The 24,680-nt window shown below is 47.1% G+C and overlaps 1 long non-coding RNA gene across 1 annotated transcript in view; it reads right to left on the bottom strand.

The window, feature by feature from the left end:
- Positions 1–10,823: 10,823 nt before the first annotated feature.
- Positions 10,824–24,680, bottom strand: part of LOC138520642 (uncharacterized) — a 236,643-nt gene continuing 222,786 nt past the window's right edge. The window contains exon 3 of the long non-coding RNA XR_011282833.1: positions 10,824–12,029. This is a non-coding gene — a long non-coding RNA (uncharacterized lncRNA). The remainder of the gene's footprint in view (positions 12,030–24,680) is intronic.

Raw genomic sequence — 24,680 nt, 5'->3', positions numbered from 1 at the left:
AGTCGCTAAAGCTGTCTGAGATACCTCGACCAGTGCTTCAGAACCGCTGACCAGCAGTGAGAAGATTCCTGACCATTAGCCGCTGTCTAGAGCAGCCTGCAGCTGTCCGTCCAGCTTCGCAAGCGGACTGCCTGCCGTCTAATACCCGCAGCTGTTTCCGTCTTGAACTCTGTCACAGAAGCTGCAAAGCGCACTGAAACTGACTCGACCCTATCAAGCACCAAGAAACTCCTACAGCACATTGTACATTGTGGCTTGGACCCCTGGTCCTTCTCCGAAGGCCCCTGGTGACATTTTATGACCCATTGCTCCCTTTGTGTTAAAATCAAGTATCCTAGAACTATTGTGATTAATTACTATACCGACTACCCTCCTGTCAGTATCCAGAGTCCATCCCTTTTCCTTCTTCGAAACTGTCTGTCCTCTCCATCTCTTTACGGGGTGGGTTGTAATTTGTAGTGTGCTAGAGCTGTCTGTGGTGATAATAATAAAGTAGATATTTGTATACAACCTTGACTGGACAGTACCTTTTATCATGAGTTAATTATTGTATTTTCGCTGTGTTGCAACTAACCAACGATCCACAACCTTTCGGAGATAATAAGCCTGTCATTCCTTCCACGTTACTAAAATTGGACAAGGAGGTTTATGATGTGCTTGTTATTCCAATCTGTTCGGATCTCCTCTGGTGTACTAGCGGTGTGAGGCTGATTGATGGTTTAGAAAAAGATATTCATCCCTGGACAACTGATGCCCCGGAAGTTGATTTGTTACACTAACAATGTGCCTGTGGCTCGGATGGCACATCTGCCAATATTAAGAGTGCTTAGAAACGGGCATTTACCCAGAAGTAAGTGCTATGTAAAAAAAAACTGGGGTAAGCGTTATTTTTAAAAAATCGAACACCTTACTCCCACATAATCTATGTTTGCTTTAGGATGGAATTATCTGCTTTGGTGTTGCCACGTGCTCGAGGTGTATAGGGCCATGCTTAATAATATTAATAATATTCTAATTGGAAACCGAAATAATGGCCTGCGTAATGACACAACACCATTGAACTGACCAGGCTTATGCCCCCCAACCCTCTGAAATGTTGGGCTATGTTGACTCGACTTGGCTGACCGACAGAGCTGTGGTGGGACAGATCAGGACACAGATGTTAAACGGCGTCACTGTTAAGAAAGGCCCAGCAATTACTAAGGTAAAGCATTTCATTGTTAGTACCTGCATTCATTTTTGAAATCGTGATGTGGGGTTAGTACTTGCATGCCAGGGGAGTGTTTGGAAGGAAAGAGAGGGAACAGGAGACCTTTAATTCTCACAGAAGCCCTTAAGCGGGTGCTCTCAGACTTAAAGAAGAGAGTTAACTGCTTGTAACATTGAAGCTGCACTAGAATAGTCTCATTGTAATGTGTAAAGAAGTTAGATGCCCCCCAAACAAATACATTTGCCCCTCCTCCACCGTCTCTCATGTTAGTGCCTCTCTCAACATTTGAAGGGTTAGCCAGCGCTCCCCCCCACACCTCCATCCCCCTTCTCCTTTCGAAATGTAGGTTTCATTACGCCCCTGGGCATGAGTAAGTGTATAAACATTTATCAGGCGACTTGACAAGATGGGAGCGAAAACAGCCGCCTTTATCAGCGTAAATAGATGTGTTCTTGGGAAAGCGACACACTGCATTAGCAGCCCACGCGCTGGTGCCAGGCAGCAGTTAGGCGCGCTTCGCTGTCTCTGCCGTATCGGCTCAGAGCTGAATTACCAGTATTAGGGAGCCGAGCACACGTCTCTCCGCTGTCTGAGCAGCTTGGTGCAGGAGTGGGAGGACTGCGTGGAGGGACCGGGCGAGTGCCACAATCCGACATGAGAACGGAAGTGCAGGGCAGATGGTGGGTGGACGGGCTCGAGTTGGTATTCCTGCCTGTGAAAAATAATAGTTCCCTGCCACAGAAATGCCACGGGTTGTCCATTACCAATTCTGCATAACGACTAATTACAATTACGATGTCCTTGGTTACCCTGGACGACCTTCTCCAACACCGAGTTCTCGCGAGAGTTGCCAGCGGTGTCAAATCCCACCTAAACTCACCTCTGCCCCTCAGAGTCTTTCCTCACAAGTCACAACTAACCTAGATAGCTCCTGTTTTGCACACTCTGTTACAGCCACTAAATGTAACCTTTTGCCTCCAACCAAATCTGGGATGTAAGCAATCTTTTTGCCCTGTTAGAATACCCCCGGAAAAGTATGCAGCCTGTGGTATTCACTTTGATCCATCTATATGGGAGGCTAAGGGGTTGGGAGCTAGAAGAGGGTGTTCAGCGAGTGCAGGGTGAGTACCCCAGTTGAAAAAAAGGGTTGCAGGGAAGCCGCCGGCAGCAGTTTTTGGTGGCACTAACTGTGGCAAAATGGCATAGACGCACTGAGATTCTCTCCTCTCTAGTAGTGGCCATAAAAATATGGCACACTCAGTTACAGTCACAGAATTGTAATCTCCCACTGGAGTCTGGACTCCAACAAACTCTGGGATTTAAAAAAAAATAAGTTATCGACCCTATTGCCTTTATCTCTCTCTGCCTCAACTAAATCCACTTCCAGTTGTCTATCTCCCCTTCAGCGAAACCCTATTTCAATGTTCTACTTCTACCTCAGCTACCATTGCAATTGCCCACTTCTGCCTCCGTCTCGAAGATAGATCATCAATTCCAGTCCAGAGTGCATTAGAAAGCCTGACAGGCCAACTTTGAGCAAACCACCCTGGCTGAACATCGAGGCAAGTACAAACATGTTCAGTCCAGCTGAAGTGTCCCTCATTCGCAAATTGACATTTGTGAGTTGATTTTAACAGAACTATGTGGGTAATACTTGGGGCACAGTTCTGAGGATTTTTGTGGCAGGCGGTAGGTAGCACAGTATGCCAGTAACATTGGCCAAAACTACAAGATGTACACTGGCACACAGAAGTGATGCACTGTCAGACCGGCCCTTCAGCCGATGATGTGTTGGCCAGTCTGAGCCTGCCTGCAAGGTCTGGACCTGCCCCATGGATCACTCCCCTCTTCAACCCTTACATAGCCTGCCTGCGCCATCCATAGTCCATCCCATGGCATCTTACTCAATCACTATGCTGACAATACGCAGATCTTCCTTTCAAACGGGTCGAAAGAGGACATGACACTGCCCAAAGACCCGGCCAGCCGACATAAGTGGATGCCCTTCAACGAATCCTAATGCCAATGTCACATTGAACGTTTATTAGACCGCGCCGAATCGATAAAGTGGCTTCATTCAAAAACGGGAAGATCTTGGCTTCCTATAATCCTGTTACTTCACTTTTTCGTACACTTCTAAAAGTACACAATCATCCTACACACCCCCCAGAGAAACCCACTGTGGCAGCCAAGGAAAGCATTCTCGGATGTGACCAAGAAGTTCAGGCTGGACTGCCCCTTTTGGGGTGGGACCAAGCTTGATTTGCAAGTGGTCTTTCCACTTTCTGTAAAGACTTAGCAGGCTGACGAACGATCGTCTGGAGGGTTGCCCAGAGCTCTGCCCCAAGTCAAGACTAATGCTAAACCTTCCAGCCATCACCGCTATTGTTTTGCTTTGCTTTGGTCTCCTAGCCCACCGTGTGCAATTTCTTGATGGAGGATGAAAAACCACATCATCTCTCCACCTGCCACTCTGAACAAGGAAGTCTTGTCCTGGGGAAGGTTGGGACCAACTTGGGTACCATGCCTTTGCGGTCTCATATAGGGCAGCACTATGCAAATGAATCAGAAGACTTTAGAGGACCAACACTGCAGACTTCCCAATACCAGCAGCCAAATAGAGTACCAACACCAACCGATACTGTCACCCCAGAAGATATTGCTGATGTGATATTGTGTGGGATGTCCTACCCCAGCCCTGTACTTGAGCATAAACAATACCGCCGATTGGCATGACTGATTATTCTCTGCCAACCTGGTGGTAGTGTAATGAACGGAGGATAGCACAGAGGATAGCATGGGGGCAACGCGCTGGTCTTGGAAGCAAAACCATGCAGAGCAACAGAGGTTTGAATCCCGGATCCACGCTGCGAAACCGAACTCAGGTACGGTGTTAGGCATGTTAGAAAATAACAATTAAATAAATAGTCTCTGGACCTATTTCCCGATTTTCTTGGAGAGAAACACAGTTTTCAATGCATATATGCACTGCCAATGGCCACCGGGAAATTCACACGTGCCATTACTTTTCATATAAGACTGTACTAGATCTGACAGAATAGGTTCCTTACACATTGGAGCATGTAGGAGGCCAGTCCAAAAGTCCAGAAAGGACACTTCACAGTGATCCATGCACCTAATACTGCCTAAATGGTGGTCACTGACTGACCTTCCTATTCCCTGGCAACCAAGCGGCATCCTGAAGGAATCCAAGGGGGCAAAAGGGGCATGCAGATCGGCACAAGGCCACTTTGTGCAGGAAAGGATTTGGTAGCAGGGACCACAGGGGACCTGACATCTTCGAGAAGGTAGACGACGTGGATGGGCATTGACTAAGCCACACACAGCTGCATCTGGGCTTTGTTCTGGTTGATTTTTTTTAGATTTATTTTGAAGTTTTATGAAGTGCCAAATTACAGCAGATTGCTTCAGAGCACCCAGATACAAAATACACAAATGTCAATAGCAGTAAACGCCATTTGACACATCGTGTTAGTGTTAGGGATGTAAAGGTATAATGGTATACCGTTAAAGATAGCGTGAACCACTTAATTGAACAATAATAACCGTCACATTGTTTATACCGGTATACCGTTTAAACCGTTAAGTGCGCTTTTCAATCTGATTTGGGAAGGCTGCAGTAAGCAAGTGGGGCCCAGTCTTGGTCTTGCACTGTTGGATGTGCCATCTGCCAAGCAGTATCAGTTGGAACAGTTTTTAATGCCATTTCATAAACCACACGTGCCTGACACAAAATCAGTAAGTTAGCCATAGGAAGAATAAATACAGTGCCAAGAAAGAAAAGGGTTTACTTTGGGTTAGCGGCTTTGGGGTTTATATGGATAATGTTTGCTAAACATATGACAAAGCGGGATTACCGTGGTTCTATCATTGAATTTACATATAATAAGTAACACTACGAAATTCACTCATCTGTGGCTATTCCCTGCTGCCATACCAAAGGGTAAGATGTCCGTGATTACTGAACACCTTTTGGCCCTCAAGTAAACTAAAGGCCGTAACGTAAAGAGAGCGTGCGTGTGCATATGTGTGTGTGTGTGTATGCGCACAAGCATATGCTACCATCAGCCTCCATTGATCTGTGGCATGCAGGTTATAAAGATGGCAACATGTTCATCTTCACCATTAGCCAGTGGGGGAGCTAAAAGCCTAAATGACCACTTAAGAAAAGCTATTCAGTTTTCTTTGCCAGTCGCAGCAGGGCTCCCCGTCCCTCCTCCTCTCCACACGTGTGTTTGTGTTTGGTGGAAGCAAGAGGTGGCATTTTAGTGGAAAGTACGTTGAAAAGCCCAATTCTGGCCCTGGGTGCCTGGTTTTGTTTGTGATGATAAATCTGACAATTTATGACCTTTTACAAAATATTTGTTAAGATTGGTTAACTCCACCTGCTATAATACTGCTATAATCATGATATACCGTCATTTGGCAAGAAGGTTATCGTACCGTCATAAAACTAATACCGTGACACCCCTAGTTAGTGTTCCAGGAGGATTGCTTGTTATGGTGAAAAAATGAAGGAACCACACAGAACAAGAGAGTGGGATCATGGTTGACAATCACAGTACAGAATATGCATTCCTAAATAGCCACTTATAGTGGCTAGTACTGTGACAGTGGGTTATAAAGTGATAAGGCTGTCTTTTGAATTGGCCAGACCAGACATGTCCCTTGCTTTTCTCATGATCTTCATCTTGCGATTACACATTTAATTAGCAAGTTCTAGTGTGAAAATATAGGTCATATTGCCACTGCCGAAAACATCAGCTCACACTTCAGTCAGGCCTATTGTACAAGAAACGCACTGCACAAGTGGCAGACCACGTTGGCAAAGTGCAACTTGAAGACTGCAGTTCCGCATGCTGTAATTGCACATTGAATGGGAACTACTCCCAAAACACAATTTTTGACTTAAACAAATTAAAACATTGTATTAATCATAAAACACACACTCAAAGAAATGCTCTCATAACATAATAACACACACACGTTAATACAAACATTTCAAAAATATTTTCACAGTATAGTCAAGTAATCCGTTGCAGACTTCACACTAGATTCTTTTTTCTGAAGTGTACTGTTTGTGTTATGTTTGTGTTATTACTCTTTCCATATTTAAAGCCCTACTTGTACAAGTTTCTGTCCTGCTAATGCACTTCAATGCCGGACATTCACCAGGGGCAACATTTGGGAATTTGTACAAATTGGACACTGAACAGTTGGAACCAGAGTTAGTAAGAATTCTGACATTAGATAAGAGATCAAGTTCTTCCGCCTCCCCCACCCCCCAATTTCACATTGAGGTTAAAAGCATCAAGCCATTTCTCAACTCTTGTAGACCTTAGTAAAAAGTCGGCGTGGTGCGCTATCCCGTGAGGCACCGCCACTGATATACCTGCTAGAACTGAACCTGCCCAACATGATAAGTGCCCATGATTTGTTTGGCAAGGTGGGTGCTGCAGAGCTGGTGAGGAAGGTGCTCTTAGTCTTCAGTGGGGGCCCCCACATAGCCACTATTACAGGTAATTGTGACACCCCCCTTGCATCATTCAAGCTCCACATGTAAATGTTGAAAGTGGTAACGTTTTAGCTGCTTGTGTCGGTGGCAACTTGGAGAGCCCAGGCACAGCAGCATTAGACCAGGGTCGAATATGGAAAGATACACTGATGTAGCATTTAGAAATAACATTCAGCAACCTCAGTGCTCAACATGCCAACAGAGTAGTCAGAACCCTGTCTTCAACATCAAGAAGTATGGTCTTCCTGTTGCCTGTACCACCTAAGTCATTGTGGGAACACTACTAACAGGCCGCAGAGTCTGTCAGGATACACTCCTCCGTAACCCGGGACTGCTCAATGTGGATAGGTCTACAAGAGCATGCAGCAGAACTTCATGAGCTGAGAGGGTGGATAGGTATCTACTTGACACACCTCACATACGTAGGTATGATGACCCACTACAGTACTGGAATGGCACGCAGCCTCTCTGGCCAGTAATTCGCCACAGAATGTCTAAGCTGCACCCTGACAAGTGCACAGTCTAAGTGAGTCATTAGTACTGCCTGGGCTAAGAGTCTGATCAAAGTGCCTCATGTCAAACAATTATCATATATTAAGATGGACAATCACTGCATTGTTGGCAAGATACGGCAGGACGCCCATTAATGGCCAGCCCACCAGCACTAATTGTGAAGGCTTGTTGACCACTTCAAGTGAGCATGGTTGTGTCAGGTTGCAGTGCTGGGATCCGAGAGCTCTGAACCTGTGGGCCACACAGTTACAGAGTGCAAAGAGCTCAGATTCAAGGCCGGAGGTCTGCCACCTGGCTATCTCCCAAACTACAAATAAAAGGGCTAACAGGTTCGGTGTGGTAGCAAAGAAGAAAACAAACAATTATGGTGGAATGTACTTGGCTCGTACCTTACTTCCTGCCGTGGGAGAGCCGGAACTACAACGAAGAGGAAAGAGGCTGCATAGAGTAGTGAACAGAAAAGAAAAAATGAGATAGAAAAGGGGAGTAGTTGGCTGACCCGGGAGCACAAGGGTGCAACTAGGGGGCACAAATCCAGCGTCACCAAAATCCATAGGATGTTGGGATAACCCACCACGCACAATTCCAAGAAACCACAGTCAAAATGGTTCCAATAATGGAATCCGAGAGAAGAATCTAAGGGTAAATTCAAAACACAATCCAGGAGGCAAGCCAACATTTCCCACCAAAACACTTGAAATTGGGGTAGGGGGGAGGGGTGAGTGCAAGTAATATTCCAGTGACAGGCCAGTGGTCCGATTACCAGGAAGGAAAGATACTACAAAGCAGAGAAGGATTAAACAAGGAGTCCAGGTGCAGAACTCTGATGCCAGTACACAATAAGAGGTGGAAATTATAACAAGTATCAAGTAATCGAAACGCTACTCACAGAGATGTTGAGAAGCGACAAATCAATCCGTTGCCAGCTCCTAAATGTGAGGACGCAAGTGACCAGAGCTGTGCTTCCTTCTTGTGTGTGACACTGCTCTTTTTGTTACATGCACATAGTGGCCTTGTTCGTTATGGGTCCCGTGTCTCCCCACATGTATCACTACATTCTTCCCCTTGTCCTGTGTACCACAGGTCATTCCCAGAGCAGAACTTTTCCATAGGCAATAGAGTTTAGTTACCAGGACTTCCAATGGTCGTGAATGAGAACACATTTCTTCAGGGGCAGACGTTTGGTCACTCTTGTCCTTATTTCAATATTCATCCGGCAGTGGCAGATCTGGGCATTCTGCAGGCCTTGTCCTCTCTAACCTGAAAGACTGGATTTCACTGGTGGAAGGATACATTTATGCAATCCTCATACATGTGTGGTGCATATGCAAAACCTGCTCCCGCCCCCCCTGTCTTTATGTTGGGGTAAATCTGGGGTTACCATGCAGTGGGGCGCAAGCCAGGATTGTCTAGCAAGTGGGGCCTGAAGTTAATGTAGCTGGGCCCACTGCAGTGACATTAACATCTGTATATGCCCACACACCGCTGCTGAGTAGGCATTTATAGATTGTGGGCAGGTCCTATCCTGTCTACGCCTCTGGTAGCCAGAACAGGAAATGGCCTGGGGCTTAGTGTATTAACAATCCTAATGAGAGACAATCATTGTAGCTCTTCTCAATGGTAATTCACATACTGCTAGTGGCCTGGCATTTCCAGGTGACCTTTCCAGTGACCTTGTCCTCCATCTTTCTCCACGTTTTGGTGGACCTTCGGTTTAGCCATTGCCCAGTGCATGAAGTTAGTCCTCCTGGTTTTATGCAGCTAGCACAGGCCCTGCCCCTTTGAGAATTAGGGAGCACATGACCCTTTGGAGTACCTCAGAGGAGAGTACTGCCAGAGACATGGCATGATCTGCTTCTGTAGATTTGTCAGTACAGTAACACGCATGAATTGCTGGCGGTGCTCGGAACGGATGGAGGATCCAGAGCAATATGTTCATTTTGACAGAAGATATTCTGCTTTTGCAGAAGACTGCCATATGTTTCCACGGGTATCCCCCCCCCCTTACTTCACCTAAAAGACATCTTCCACGCCTACCTCTTCAGCATTCACGTCATCAGAGATGTACTTCTTCTTGCCTTTACTTCGTCGGCAGCTTCACATTCATTCTCAAACTGTGAATGGATATGGCAAGGTTAGCTGTAGGGTTAGGGTCAATGAGGACTTGGGGAAGAATAGGGGTCTCCCCCTGCAATGATCAAGTGAATTATATGATAGGTTATTTATAAGGTGCTTAATGCCCAGAGGTTTCTAAGCGCGGGCACAGGGATCGAACCTGTGTTGCTTTGTGGCATCTTGCTTCCAAGGCAAGCACGTTGCCCTAAACTAACCCCCCCCCCCAGAGAATGCTTGAAGAAGGAAGTGGAAGACAGAAGAAGTAAAGGTTTGAAGAGGTAAATGTGAAGGAGTGAATGTATGGCGAAGTGAGTGCAGAAGTAAAGACATGCACCTGTTTCTGTGATCGGTCCCAGGCTGCGACTCAGCTTCCAGAGCCATCAGTTGAGTTGCTGCAACGGTGAGATACAAGAATTCAATTTGATCAAGATTCATTTTTAGGCCGTGGTCCTCCCTGAAGCGTGCAAAGACCTGAACAAAGAAGGGAATGGAGGTAATTGGGTGCAGTCTTGATAGCGCCAGGTAGTCTGCAATGTGGTACGCCTCATGCAATATCCAGCAGAATCGCTCTCTAATAGATTGGATGTGGGATGAGAGATGGGTACAGTGGGTAACTCTTATGAGTAATCCTAGATCAAGTAAAATGTGCTAATACGCAGAATCAGAAAGGGTTTCACAAAATGGCTTCTTTTTGTTTGATTTTGGAGGAGTGGTGGCGGGATACAAAGTGCAGCCAAAAAAAACTCATTGAAAAATATGGGGTGGGGGATGGGTAAGAGGATATAAGTGGTAGGGGTGTGTGGGAAATAGGGACTAGATAATAGCAAACGGGCGGCTTGGGGGTAAACCCCCTAAATATTTTCTTTAAAATGTGATGAGTTTTTTTGGCTGAAAATAATTGGCAAAAAACTCTGCAACAAAAAAAATGGGGATGTAAGAACATAGAACCGGTGACAGATATTCTACAGTTTCCGAAATATTGAACCAGTGGCGGGCTTCTACAGGTTTCCGAAATATTGAACCAGTGGCGGGCTTCTACAGGTTTCAGAAATATTGAACCAGTGGCGGGCTTCTACTGGTTTCAGAAATATTGAACCGGTGGCAGGCATTGTACAGGTTTCAGAAATATTGAACCGGTGGCAGGAATTGTACAGGTTTCAGAAATATTGAACCAGTGGTGGGCATTCTACAGGTTTCAGAAATATTGAACCAGTGGCGGGCTTCTATAGGTTTCAGAAATATTGAACCGGTGGCAGGAATTGTACAGGTTTCAGAAATATTGAGCCAGTGGCGGGCATTCTACAGGTTTCTGAAATATTGAACCGGTGGCAGGAATTGTACAGGTTTCAGAAATATTGAACCGGTGGCAGGAATTGTACAGGTTTCAGAAATATTGAACCAGTAGTGGACTTCTACAGGTTTCCGAAATATTGAACCAGTGGCGGGCTTCTACAGGTTTCAGAAATATTGAACCAGTGGCGGGCTTCTACTGGTTTCAGAAATATTGAACCGGTGGCAGGCATTGTACAGGTTTCAGAAATATTGAACCAGTGGCGGGCATTCTACAGGTTTCAGAAATACTGAACCAGTGGCGGGCATTCTACAGGTTTCAGAAATATCGTTACAGTTTGTTACTCAAAGAGTATATGAAACGGTTCCACAAAAGGGGGGAGTGACAACATAATGGACTTCCCACAACTGACACCATAATAATAATAATAATAATATATCACAAGTTGGGAAATACATGTCTCAAAGACAACATACTGTCAGAAATGGCTAAAGTACAAGCTCTCCTACTCCCTCTCAGTGTGGAATAGCCCTGTTCTTCCCGCTGACAGCCAAGCACAGCCCACAGAGAAACAGTCCTTCTTTCTTCTTCTTGCTGACAGATTGTATCCATCAGCTGTGATTACTGGACACTGAGGCTTCAGCCTCATTACTCCATCTTCTCTGGTTGAGTGTGTAGTCATGGGTCGGATTTCTTTATGGTCTGTGTGGACTTGTGAGACAGGATGTGAGCTGAGCCTTTTATATGGCTGCCGAAACATAACAGAGTCTAGGGCTCCGATTGGAGAGCTTAGGCACCAATGATTGGTCTGACAAACTCAAGCAGAACTGTCGAATTTATAAACGAGTTTCAGTGCGATTTGGGAGCATCATCAAATCGCGCGAGAACGCCTAGGTATGTTGAATCCCCAACATGACGTTCAGTCTGACTCGCAAGTTCTGCCACGTTAGAGTTTGTCCAGCACTACTTGCAAAGGCACCCCTTCAGAAGGTGCAACCTTTGTGTTCCCCCCACCACCTGTGTAGTTTCAGCATCTGCAAGTCTTTACTGGACACGTCTTCCGCCGCTTTGGCTTTTCCTCCACAACGCTGGTTGATGACTCTATGCTGCAGCAACATGGTGGCTGGGGTTTGTCGCTGTACCTTTGCGCGAATGCACAGCTTCGGTCTTGCACATGGCATGTACGTTCTCTGACTCTCTCCCTCGGCTCTGCGACTGTTACGCTATAACTTCCCTTCGGTTCTCCTGCAGCTCAGCGGCTTCCGGCGTCCTCAGACTCCAGCTCCTCCTGCCATAGGCCACGTCATCTCGGTATCTCCTTAGTTCTGGTGCTCCTGCAGTGCTTCGGGTGTGCCCATATGACCCTGAAAAAAGACCCAGGATTAGATTATGTCACAATGCTATGCAACTATACTGTATAACTCTACAGAGATTGGAAAGATAAAAAGTATCTCACTGCACAAATACAATGTAACTAGATTAAATATGTCACTGGACTGTGTAACTATACTAAGCACCTACACTATGTGGCCAAACAAAGTACCTGGTCGAATAATATGAGATCAATGAGCTCATCACCATTACATTTATTGAAAACAAATTTCAGAAGCGGGAGGAACATTCCAAGAAGTGCTAGATAAAGAGCTCATGTTATTATCATTAATATTGTTTTTAATTGTTTATGGTTGAATAACCTTTACAAAATGTCCATTATGCAGTCAAAAGGTCAACAAAGCAAAAATCCAATGTAAATTAGAAACAGAGAATAAAATAAAAAAATAAAATAAAATAACAGAATTAAAATTAGCATGAACAAATGTAAATCGCTTTAAACTACTCAATAAAAGAAAAGAAAATCACTAAGACATGTATAATCAAACATTCGATTACTTATACATCGGAAAATAAAATGAATATTTTTGTAAAAAACACAGGGGTCATTATTTCATACTATGGTACTGCCGCCACTAGTTCAGTATTCAGTTTAACATAAGCCTCATTTCAATTTAAAGATTTAAAAAAGGAACCTACAGCTAATAATATTACTATCGTATCTTAATTGTCATTTGTACAGCGCCTTTCTGGTCCCAACGCGCTGTTGGTTGAACGCCCTCGGGCACTGAAGTTCAGGTTTGGAAAATTTGTCAGAGGAGTTTAGAAGGCATGTGTTTCATTTCAGCCAGTACGGAGGCAGGTAGGGTTGGCCAGTCCCAGCAAGCTAGATGGCAGTACATGTAATGATGCCCTCTGGACATTTGTAACCTACACTACGCGACTGGATGATATCTGCAACTGCGCCGTGAAACAAGGCCTGAATGTTATCCATTGGAACGCAGACACAGATCACTGAGGCTTCTAGGCACTCTAATGTTCAGATAAGGATGCCTACCGTTTATTTCCAGTAAAGGGAAGGCTAAAACCCTATGGGCCTTATTCACAGGCGCGTTTTATAATGGCACAATCCCATAAGAAAACATTCTGTGAATCAGGCCCCATATTGCCTGATTTGATTTATCATAACGTTTGCGCCTATTGTATTTTCTAGTGACTTATTCTATCATATCCTTATTAGCTGCACGTGAAAACCTGAGCAAGACCGGGGAAAGAGGTATGCTACGAAAAGTAAACTTCAGACGCACAGCGGCCAATTTACAAGAAAGGCGCCTAAAAATCGAGTTCTGTGTTTTTGAGAAAAGTGCAGGTCAAGGCATTGTAAAAAGATAACTAGAGCATTTCTCCAAGCCGTGTGCCTTTGCAAATGACGAGCTGGCCACCACCTTTTGCAATATAGGCTCCAAGCTCTGTGGGTGATGGGAACGCATTTCACACTGAAAACGGTGTAAGAACTGATAAAAGCATCTCAGTTTGACCCATAGACATATCTCTCAACCTTTTAATCCCCCAGGACGGGTGAACGGGAGGGTTTTGCTTTGGCCGGGGGAGAGCCATTTGAAATGAATGGACGTGTAGGAGGCTTGGCGGGTGAATGAATTTGGGACACCCACCTAAAACGTACGAGTTTAAAAGGTATGGATAGTCCTACAAATAAGGGGTGTATCGGCCACTCTTAATCCAAGGGGTCAAAGTGGGTGGGAACTAAAGGGTACAATGTTCCCTTACTTTTCGGGGCAACACGTCATCGTTCCCTTACTTTATGCAGAATATTGGAGGGCAACTTTAAAAAAAATCCTTTTTTTTTAAATGTCCTCCTTACTGGGGACACGAACCTAAGTCTTGCTGATAGCAAGCCAGTGCAGCATTTCACTTCACTATCTCTCTGGAAGGTGATTATTTATTTCAATATACTGCTTGGGATATAAAACCCATTCCCAAGCAGCCATAACTCCCAGCTTGATGGTGATCTGCTTATGAATGGCAGTAGGCTCAGACTTGTTAGCAGGCAATGGGAGGGGTGTGTCTGTGGCTGGCCATGTTCTTTAAGCGGTGTGAACAGAGAGGGTGGTGAAGCGGGGAGGGGGGGCTGCATGAAGGTGCATGCCGAGTGGTACAATGACACACCAATGGTGATCAATTCAATCCATTTTCTTTCATCGTGTTTTCTTCAGTCTTACTAGAACACAATGTTGCAGGGTGCAGTGGAGGAAAGGGAGGAAAAGGAAGGACCCAGGTATGGGGTTGCAATGGGGAGGTGACGTTGAGTATGGGGGAGCGCGCAGAAAAGGGGGCGGGGCAGACGGAACATAGTTTCACTACTTTTTTTTTTTTTACACTTCGACCACTGCTTACACCTTAAAAATAGGCAAATACTCCCAAAAAAGTAAAATAGGGAGTAGGAAAACGGGCAACAAAATTCCATGAAAGCGACACAGCATGTGCCTGTCCCTCAGCTTTCACCCACAGAGCTCCCTGGATATGTTTGGCCCAGTCCTGCAACTAGTGCCCCCTGCAGATATTCTTATTATTACTGCTTGATCTGAAGAGGTAAACCTGTATTATTTAATGTGCATGAATGAAAGGTGCAAAGAAATATTTATTACAAAAGCATTTCTGTTTCACAATTACAGCATCTTTCACTTCCTTACAAAATACTCCCATTAAGAATGAGACTTACTTTTTTACTCCCTACAAAATCATTTGGCGTACAACTTTAAAGGACAGGTAATAAAACACTCCCCCCTTCAGTATCTTGTCTGGAGCGCTGGGTATGGCCATAGGCATGCAGGTGGGAGAGCAGTGGCTCAGATACTCCCCCTTCAGAATCTTATCTGGAGCGCTGGGTATGGCCATAGGCATGCAGGTGGGAGAGCAGTGGCTCAGATACTCCCCCTTCAGAATCTTATCTGGAGCGCTGGGTATGGCCATAGGCATTACAGGCGGGAGAGCAGTGGCTCAGATACTCCCCCTTCAGAATCTTATCTGGAGCGCTGGGTATGGCCATAGGCATGCAGGTGGGAGAGTAGTGGCTCAGATACTCCCCCTTCAGAATCTTATCTGGAGCGCTGGGTATGGTCATAGGCATGCAGGTGGGAGAGCAGTGGCTCAGATACACCCCCTTCAGAATCTTATCTGCAGGGCTGGGTATGGTCATAGGCATGCAGGCGGGAGAGCAGTGGCTCAGATACACCCCCTTCAGAATCTTATCTGGAGTGCTGGGTATGGCCATAGGCATGCAGGCGGGAGAGCAGTTTCTCAGATACACCCACTTCAGAATCTTATCTGGAGGGTTGGGTATGGTCATAGGCATGCAGGCGGGAGAGCACTGGCTCAGATACTCCCCCTTCAGAATCTTATCTGGAGCGCTGGGTATGGCCATAGGCATTACAGGTGGGAGAGCAGTGGCTCAGATACTCCCCCTTCAGAATCTTATCTGGAGCGCTGGGTATGGCCATAGGCATGCAGGCGGGAGAGCAGTGGCTCAGATACTCCCCCTTCAGAATCTTATCTGGAGCGCTGGGTATGGCCATAGGCATGCAGGCGGGAGAGCAGTGGCTCAGATCCTCCCCCTTCAGAATCTTATCTGGAGCGCTGGGTATGGTCATAGGCATGCAGGTAGGAGAGCAGTGGCTCAGATACACCCCCTTCAGAATCTTATCTGGAGCACTGGGTATGGCCATAGGCATGCAGGTGGGAGAGCAGTGGCTCAGATACACCCCCTTCAGAATCTTATCTGGAGGGTGGGTATGGCCATAGGCATGCAGGCGGGAGAGCAGTGGCTCAGATACACCCCCTTCAGAATCTTATCTGGAGCGCTGGGTATGGCCATAGGCATGCAGGCGGGAGAGCAGTGGCTCAGATACACCCCCTTCAGAATCTTATCTGGAGGGTGGGTATGGCCATAGGCATGCAGGCGGGAGAGCAGTGGCTCAGATACACCCCCTTCAGAATCTTATCTGGAGCGCTGGGTATGGTGATAGGCATGCAGGCGGGAGAGCAGTGGCTCAGATACACTCCCTTCAGAATCTTATCTGGAGCGCTGGGTATGGCCATAGGCATGCAGGCGGGAGAGCAGTGGCTCACATACACCCCCTTCAGAATCTTATCTGGAGGGTTGGGTATGGCCATAGGCATGCAGGCGGGAGAGCAGTGGCTCAGGTGCTCCCCCTTCAGAATCTTATCTGGAGCGCTGGGTATGGCCATAGGCCTGCAGGTGGGAGAGCAGTGGCTCAGATACACCCCCTTCAGAATCTTATCTGGAGCGCTGGGTATGGCCATAGGCATGCAGGTGGGAGAGCAGTGGCTCAGATACACCCCCTTCAGAATCTTATCTGGAGCGCTGGGTATGGCCATAGGCATGCAGGCGGGAGAGCAGTGGCTCACATACACCCCCTTCAGAATCTTATCTGGAGGGTTGGGTATGGTCATAGGCATGCAGGCGGGAGAGCAGTGGCTCAGGTGCTCCCCCTTCAGAATCTTATCTGGAGCGCTGGGTATGGCCATAGGCATGCAGGCGGGACAGCAGTGGCTCAGATGCTCCCCCTTCAGAATCTTATCTGGAGCGCTGGGTATGGCCATAGGCATGCAGGCGGGAGAGCAGTGGCTCAGATACTCCCCTTCAGGGCTTTGGGATGTTACTCCCATATACATTTTAGAAACAGTGGAGGGGGGGGCGGGCATTGAGATTTGTCATCCTGGATATGACACGTTGTAGATCAGTATAACAGTTCCACACAATCTGTATTATGAAAAGTAATGTCAAAGTGAGCTATATTATGTAATATTACGGGGATTTGTACCGTGCATCGCAGCCATCTGCATGGTCCCCAGAAAGAAAGAGTGGTTTGGGTTAAGTTAGTGGGGAGCGAGGGGGAAAGGCCAGTTAGCAAAGTTGTCAAAGTGGGTGGGGGCGTTTGGGAGCGGTTCACATCTACTTTTATTAATTAAGTTTTACTGTTCCTATACTTTTACTTTAAACGATTCCGGGATCGTTTTGTTTTAAAATAAGAGTGTAGAAGAAGTTGAAACTTGCACTTGAGTGCACTGCACTGAAGGTTCTGTTAAACAGCAGGTGCATGTGTTGGGGGTTTGGATTGTGTGTGGGAGGGGGCGTGGCGATGGCGCTTTTGAGAAGCGGGGGCAGGCCAGTAGGGGACATAGTTCCCCTACTTCTTTTCATACGCTTGGACCACTAAGTTGGCTTTGTTGCTGTTTTGATGCATGCAGACCGGACGTCCTGGGGTGCTGCGCGTGGATCGGTTTCTAGGTGTCCTGCATCGAAGGCATAGAATGATCTGTGTCCGGGTGGAAATCTCCCGTGCCCGTGCTGCGAGGATGCATCAATCGTGGCGGTGGTGCGTACATCATTGTAGAGGTATAGAGTTCTGTTGTTGGATTTCCATAGGGAGGGAACTGATCTTTCTGAATTTAAAGCATCATTCTTCATTTACTTGAGTGGATTTTTTTTCAGCTAATGGCTCCACTCAGCCCCCTTCGGACTGGAATGCAGTGAACACTGTTAAAGACTCTTATGAGCAGCTTTGTAGCCCCTATATTGTATTTATTTATTGTTCGCTTATTAGGCGATTATACAGCAAGTACATACTGTCTCAAAGCGGGAACAAGGGAGTGATGCATATTGTAATACACACCAGAGGAGGGGAAAGGGAAAAAGTCTGAACCTACTATCCTTGTGAGTATTCGGAACGTGCAAGTGCAGCAAGGAAGAGGGCAGAGGGGGTAGGTGCTGGAGTGTCCATGCTCGTGAGCGAGCAACCAATGAAGTGCATGGTGTGGTAAGTGCTACACGGCCTGGAGCTGTGTTGGGTGTAAGTGCGAGCCTCCAAGGCGGAGGGGGTGCCAAGGCAAGTGCTTGGTGTATAGGGCACCACACGGAGAGCTAGCCACACTTAAAGGGACAGATTTTGGGAAATAAGCGACTACTATATAAACCTTGTCACTAATGTATGCACTTGAATCTATTGTGTTCTTCCTAAAATCAGTGGGGGAATCTTAATGCTCAAAATATATAGCTTATGTCTTGCATCTATATATCTTTTGGTTATAAATGTTTGTCCATTTTCTATTTTTTTATGACTCAATGATGTATGCATTTGACGTTCAGATAAAAAAAAACTGCATAGCTCTCAACTCACGCCCCACTGGCGGGTGTCCCCCGCCATGGAATAAGTTCATTCACCCACCAAGCCTGTTACCCGCCCATACAATACATTGGGCCCCTCACCCGGCAAAAATAAATCTTCTCCTTTGATCTGGCCTGGCAACTTAAAAGGCTGAAAGGTATGCAATTACCTTAGGACCACTATGGGCCACTGTCAGCATCACCAATAGCAAGTCCTACAGACTGTACAGAGGAAAGAGCAGATTTGCCAATGTTGTTGTGCTACATGAAAGAGTAAGGATTTTCCCTCCTCCTCTTAGTTCGGCTTTTTTGGTCTTGCACGCTCCCAAACAAAAAAGTGTGCACACTTGCACATTTGCACTTGCACATTTGCACAGTCACAAATTTGCACATACACACACGGCCATTTGCATAAGTGCATTTGCACTTGTGAAGACTCCTATTTGTAAACTTACATGTGCAAATTCACACAGGGGTACACTTGTACACTTGTCACAGTCACATTTTTGCACACAATCACTTTTCTGGGGTTGAAATTAAGATTCATGGAGCAAGAGTTGGATATAACTCCTGGATGTCTGGGTGTTAATGTGACATGACCCAGGAGCCATTTAAGTCCAGTCGCGAGCATGAGTTCTCAGGAAAGTGTACATTTAACAGAGGATTTCAACACTGATTAACACAAGAAGGTTAAAAGGAAGGTGTTAGGGTTCGTGTCTCCTTAAGAGACCGACATCATGTCACGTGAGACGCATCACGTGACATAGCACGCAAGGGGGACGGAACGTTAAGCAAGTTAGTTATCGTATGTACAAGAAATAAAGAAGACGTGTTTTCCTACTCTGTGTGTCTGTCCTCATCATTGTGCCCCCTCCGGGCATAACAACTGGCGACGAGGTGACTTACCAGAATGCCGAGTCCTCCTCCTCCTCCTTTGCTTTCAGCGATCCCGCTCAGCACAATGCCACAGGCCCCTCTAGCCTGCCGGCGACCGCGCCTAATCCCAGGCCCGCCTCCTCCTAACGGCGCAGGCACCTCCAGCCCGCCGGCGACCACGCCTGATCCCAGGCCTGCCTCCTCCTACGGACCGATCCCGGCCTGCTTCGCAGCAGGGGCACGTGTGATCCCACACCTGCCTCTCTTCCGCCAGTCCAACGGACCGATCCGGCCCGCCCCGCTCCACGTGCGCGTGTGTTCGCACACCCGCCCCTCCTCCTCCTCGCTCAAAAACAGCACCACGGCCAGAGACAGCGCACCATTGGCAGGCAGCCAACTGGAAGCCACGTGTAGAGCAACACGACCACAAGTCGGGCCCCCACCACTCCTAGGCATACTTCATCTCCACGGGGCCCATCGCAGGCAAAGACCAATCATCCAGAGTGCGCATCCAGTGCCCCCACTCATCGACTGCACGGCAATCCGCCTACTCCGAGATTATCGAAATACACCCCATGAGGCCACAACCAAAACCCCGGCCGAACTCATAGTAAAGTACCATGTTTGCACACGAATCGTACAACATCCGATAAACAAACCAGAAACGGATCCAGAAATCCAAAGGAGAGATGCGGAGAGAAAGGAACGAGCCCGCATACAAACGGATGAAAGGCGAGGAGCGCGCCCAAAGGACTTTCAAGTAGGAGATGAGGTGTTAGTGCAACAGCCAACAGTCAGGAAGACAGACTCAAGGTTCGCCCACAGCCGCTACAAGTCATGGCAATCAAAGGAACAATGGTGCCCACTGAAAATAAAGAACGAGAAATAAAATGGAACAACTCAAAGTTCAAGCTCACAACAACCACGGAAAATGAGAGACTGCAGCCTCCAGATCCTGAACCGATGTCAATAGATCCTCGAGACACATTGTGGACGCCTCCAAGATTCTCCCCTCGTCCAGGAACAAAGAGAACAGAGAGGCCTGATGAAGATCCAGGAGAAGGCCCTAGTAGTCGGCACAAATGAGCCGTGAAAAAACCAGCACGCCTAGTTGAAGAATGTTGAGAACGTTGTAAGGACATTTCGTCCGGGGGTGATGTTAGTGTTCGTGTCTCCTTAAGAGACCGACATCATGTCACGTGAGATGCATCACGTGACGTAGCACGCAAGGGGGAGGGAACGTTAAGCAAGTTAGTTATTGTATGTACAAGAAATAAAGAAGACGTGTATTCCTACTCGGTGTGTCTGTCCCCATCATTGTGCCCCCTCTGGGCATAACAGAAGGGAGATTGAAAAAAAATGTGTAACTTTCTTTCCAGTGCACTTGACCCAATGTGTTAAAAAGATGTTTCCGAACACACCTATATTCACATTCTAAGACACATGGAGAGATTGACTGATAGGTATGTTTTTGTAGCATCGATTGGCTAGGGAACCAAACATAGCTACTAGAAGCTGTTGGTGTCAAGATACCCAGGCTCTTCTAGGCAATACCCAGGAGCTAAATAGCTCCCAGCAATGTCGAACCCTGACTTTTGCACACTCACACGAGCATAAGCATGAACTTGCCTCTTTGCACACTCACATAACTGTTGCCTCGGTGTACACCAACACATCAGACTCTCTTCATGCCCAAAAATATTCTACGCAGTCCAACTATCCCACATTCCATTCGTGAGAGGTGGGGCACTAGTGCAGAAAGGACTTCTGTCTCTTGAATTGATAATGTGGGCATGTATTTTTTGTTTCTACTGTAAGTATGGGTCTATAATGGTCCCAGCATGCAAAGCGCTATTAAATGAAAAGTCCAGACTGGTGGTTAGCGACCTGCTTCCCGACGGGCATGTGCTGAAGCCTGTTGTGGCGCACCTCCCAGGTGGTGAGTCAAGGCGAGGTTTCAGTATGAGGGATAACCCGGCCGGGAGGTCCAGCGTTTATAATGTGGACTATTGGACTGCAATTTCCAGAATGGGTGTTGGAGCCGGGAATGGGCTCGCACATACCTAATGGAATAGACAATGTTGTCATGTATGTATATGTAGCTTTCTTGTATAGTACTTAATACAATTTCCTGGCTGTTTTCGTAGTTCTACACTCCTAAAATGCCAGTAAGGCTGTTTTTCCAAGCAGAGATTTGGGGGTAGATGTTTATCCTCTACAGGTGCCTCCCTCTGAAACAGCCTCCCTGCCTCTCTACGCCTTGAGCCAGAGCTCCTTAAATTCCGGAAACTCCTCAAGACGTTCCTCTTCTCTTCCTCTTTCCCTCCCCCTCTCCCTTGCTAACCTCCTCTCTTTCTCTCCAACCTCACTCCCCATCTGTCCCCTAACTCTGTGCAGCTTTTACTGACTGGTCACCTGGCTCACCTCCAGAGCCTCACAGGTCCCAGGCTCCCCCACCAGTCTTTGCACTTGCCTCCGGCCTCTCCACTATGCTCTGCACCATTGCACTTACAGAGTACCTTCCATGAGAGGGGAAACCCCTCTGCACTTAAACCCAGGGTAGGATGACCAGATTTTCAAAACAAAAAACCGGGACGGTCAACAACATAAAAGAGGGACTACCCCATCGCAGCCCACCAATTACCGCCCCTCCCCCAACACGCCCCCACAACCACCCCTCCAACCATATTTCCAGCACTTCTCCTTTCTATAAACTGTTTACAATCTCATTTGTGCAGTTCTGTCTGTGAATCGTGGCATGTTAATTCAAGACGAGCGTTAGCTCTAATTGTTATTACATCACCTGCTGGACAACCATTTGCAAGCCAGTCTCCGTGGCACAGTCAGTAAGTGTTCTGACTTGTACCTGAGAGGTTGGGGGTTCGAGTCCAACTTCAAAATGCTGAAAGTGTTGTGAAAAATAATTATGGTTTTTATTACCATAGCCCGCCAAACATGCAAACAGGACGGAGGGTGATTTCCACGGACTGTCCCGGGAAAACCCGGAAGTCTGGTCACCCTAACCCAGGGCCCTGCTGGCCTGGGCGCCTTTGTCCCTCCCACGCCCCCTCACCCCTGCTCTTACATCTCTTCACTTGCATGACCTGAATTTACTAGGCCTAGTAAGTTCTGTCTTGTCCTCCCTTGTCTCCCCTGCCTAATTTGCTACGCCTGATACATTGTATGCACTTGCACTTGGGGAAATGCTGTTAGGCCGAATACGTTAGTTACTTTTTTGTGAGATCATTAGGAAAATTCAAGGCCTAAGAATGACAACACTATTCCCTTGCTCCCTTCCTGCCTTGAAGCGCTTTGAAGCACTTCACTTGTCTATAAGCGTGTACAAATAAACAATTACAATTTAAATCAGCACCTGACCCTCATCCAGCCCTTCTTGCCTTTCATGGCACAGGCCGGACGAAGAAACAGTTCTCCATACAGGTCAGCGTATTGCTGCAGGTAAACATAGAGGGAGTAGATTGTCCAATCACAGGCACTTTTTTTATGCCACAGGAATTTGACCTGCAGGTATATTCAAGGGCAAGAGTCTACAGGAGTGAGACTTGCACCCTGATATGTCATGGATTTAAAGGGCGCTAGGATACTAAGCATTTGGATTCCTTGGGTCTTCTTGCAGACGAGAAGTAAAGTTGCCCTGCCATGCATAATTGGCAACGTGCCCCATGTCATTTTGGGTGCTGCTCATCCAGTTCTGTTTTTTCTTTGCATTTTGATACTTGAAGCCCTGTTTTATTAAGAAAACTAGAAGACCCAAAATGCAAAGGAAAACTAGAACTGGTGATCGCCTCCTCAATGACATCGGTCATGTTGGCATGTATTCCTGCACCAGATGTCAGATTATAGCTTTCACGCTCCGGCTGGGGGGGTGGGCCATGTTGGCAAGTATTAATGAATTAGATGTCAGATTATAGCTTTCATGCTCTGGCTGGGGGGTGGACATGGGGTTTAATGGCCCGCCAGCCCGAACTTTGGTAGGCCCATGCAAAGCAAGGTCCTCAGCTCGAGCTGCGGGATGTTGAACCCCATGAGCGCTCCCAGGCCGGGACGTTAAAAGCTATTTGCACCCCAGGATTTACCGTGGTGCAGGTATTTTACTTTTTTCGTCCAACGGGAGTTGAGCTCAATGCGAAACCCATCTCGCGTCGGGTAAAAAAAAAGATGTACAAAAAATGGCCTGTGCCATTGAAATGGAAAGGGGACTGGTTCCCTTTTCGGATGCTAGCGGCCATGGAAAACATGCTTCAAAATAGCTGCCGTCATCCGAAAGGGGGCGTGGTCCATTTTCTATTTCAATGTTGGCAGCCAGGTGGGAGGAGATTAGGGGCCGGGATTAGGGGCCGGAGCGCAAGGCTGCGGTCTCGCAAGGCTCCAATCTCGCAGGTAAGTTTGGGTGGGGGGAGGGGAATGGGTGATTTGGGGTCTAAGGAGGCTCCCTATTGCCTTTCCACGTTAGAAAAAAAAATCGTCAACAGTGTGGCCACGGGTGGCTGCAACAGAGGCCGGGGAGATTATGTATTCTCGCCCTGTGTTCCAGCCACCTGATTGGTTGGTTCACCCTCCCGTCACAAGACATCAGACCACTGCATCGCTCAAATCAACGTACAAATCACTGACCTGGACAATGCACTCTAGTGGCTCGGACAAACATAGCTTCTCTTAGGAAACAGTCCCAGCCAATGCATCCTAGAGCCTCGAGCACACGCAGCTGCCCTCAGGACACATGGTCAAAGCCAATGCACCCTAGTGGCATGGGCACACGAAGCTCCCCTCCGGACACCCTCTCTGCCAATGCACCCTAGCTTCACAGACACACTGTACGCTCCTGCAGACTCAAATACCTAATCATCTCGACAGAAAACACCTAGAAACAGCTCTGCACGTTGCCCTACCCGGGCACTTCTGAACATTACGCATCAACTCAACAGCAGAGCTGTCTTGCATTTTCACTCTCACCCTTCTAACTACACCTAGTGGTCGTCACTTTGAGATCAGCCAGACGTCAAAGGACGATCCAAACGTCAGTGGAGCGTACTATAAAACCCAATAATAAACCATACATGGGGCCACTTGAGATGGCTGTGCGAGGCAAGCGGGACCCCTGCATGCTGCAGCAGACAGGGGGGGGGGGGTTTGGGGGGCATGAAGTTCTCATCATAGCAGCGAGACACAATTATGAAGCGGGGCGCAGCGGGTTTGTTGTGCTTTTTTTTGCAAAACAGCCACTTATATTCCAATAATCTGATCATCCAGCCAGCTCTACAGATAAGGGGTTTATCTGCCATACACCCAAAAAATAAAAACAGGGAGTAGAAGTGCTCCCAACGGGGAACAAAGAAACAGACACACGCAGACCCAGGCGCCCCTTCTTCCACCTTCAAGGCTCCATGGATATGTTTGGACCATTCGCTCACGTGACTCCACGGAGGAGACTACTAGTATACCTCTCCTGATTGGGAGATGCAGACATGTACACGTTAATGTGCACGAATAACTGGGTGCAAACAAGTGAGTATCACAGGAACATTTCAGTTTTCTGGTTAAAACAAAATGTCCCCCCACCAATACAGAGCTCCCATTTGAA

Source organism: Ambystoma mexicanum, chromosome 13, assembly GCF_040938575.1.
Source record: "Ambystoma mexicanum isolate Mex_15411 chromosome 13, UKY_AmexF1_1, whole genome shotgun sequence".
NCBI classification, from domain to species: domain Eukaryota; kingdom Metazoa; phylum Chordata; class Amphibia; order Caudata; family Ambystomatidae; genus Ambystoma; species Ambystoma mexicanum.
This window is presented reverse-complemented; position numbering and strand designations above follow the sequence as displayed.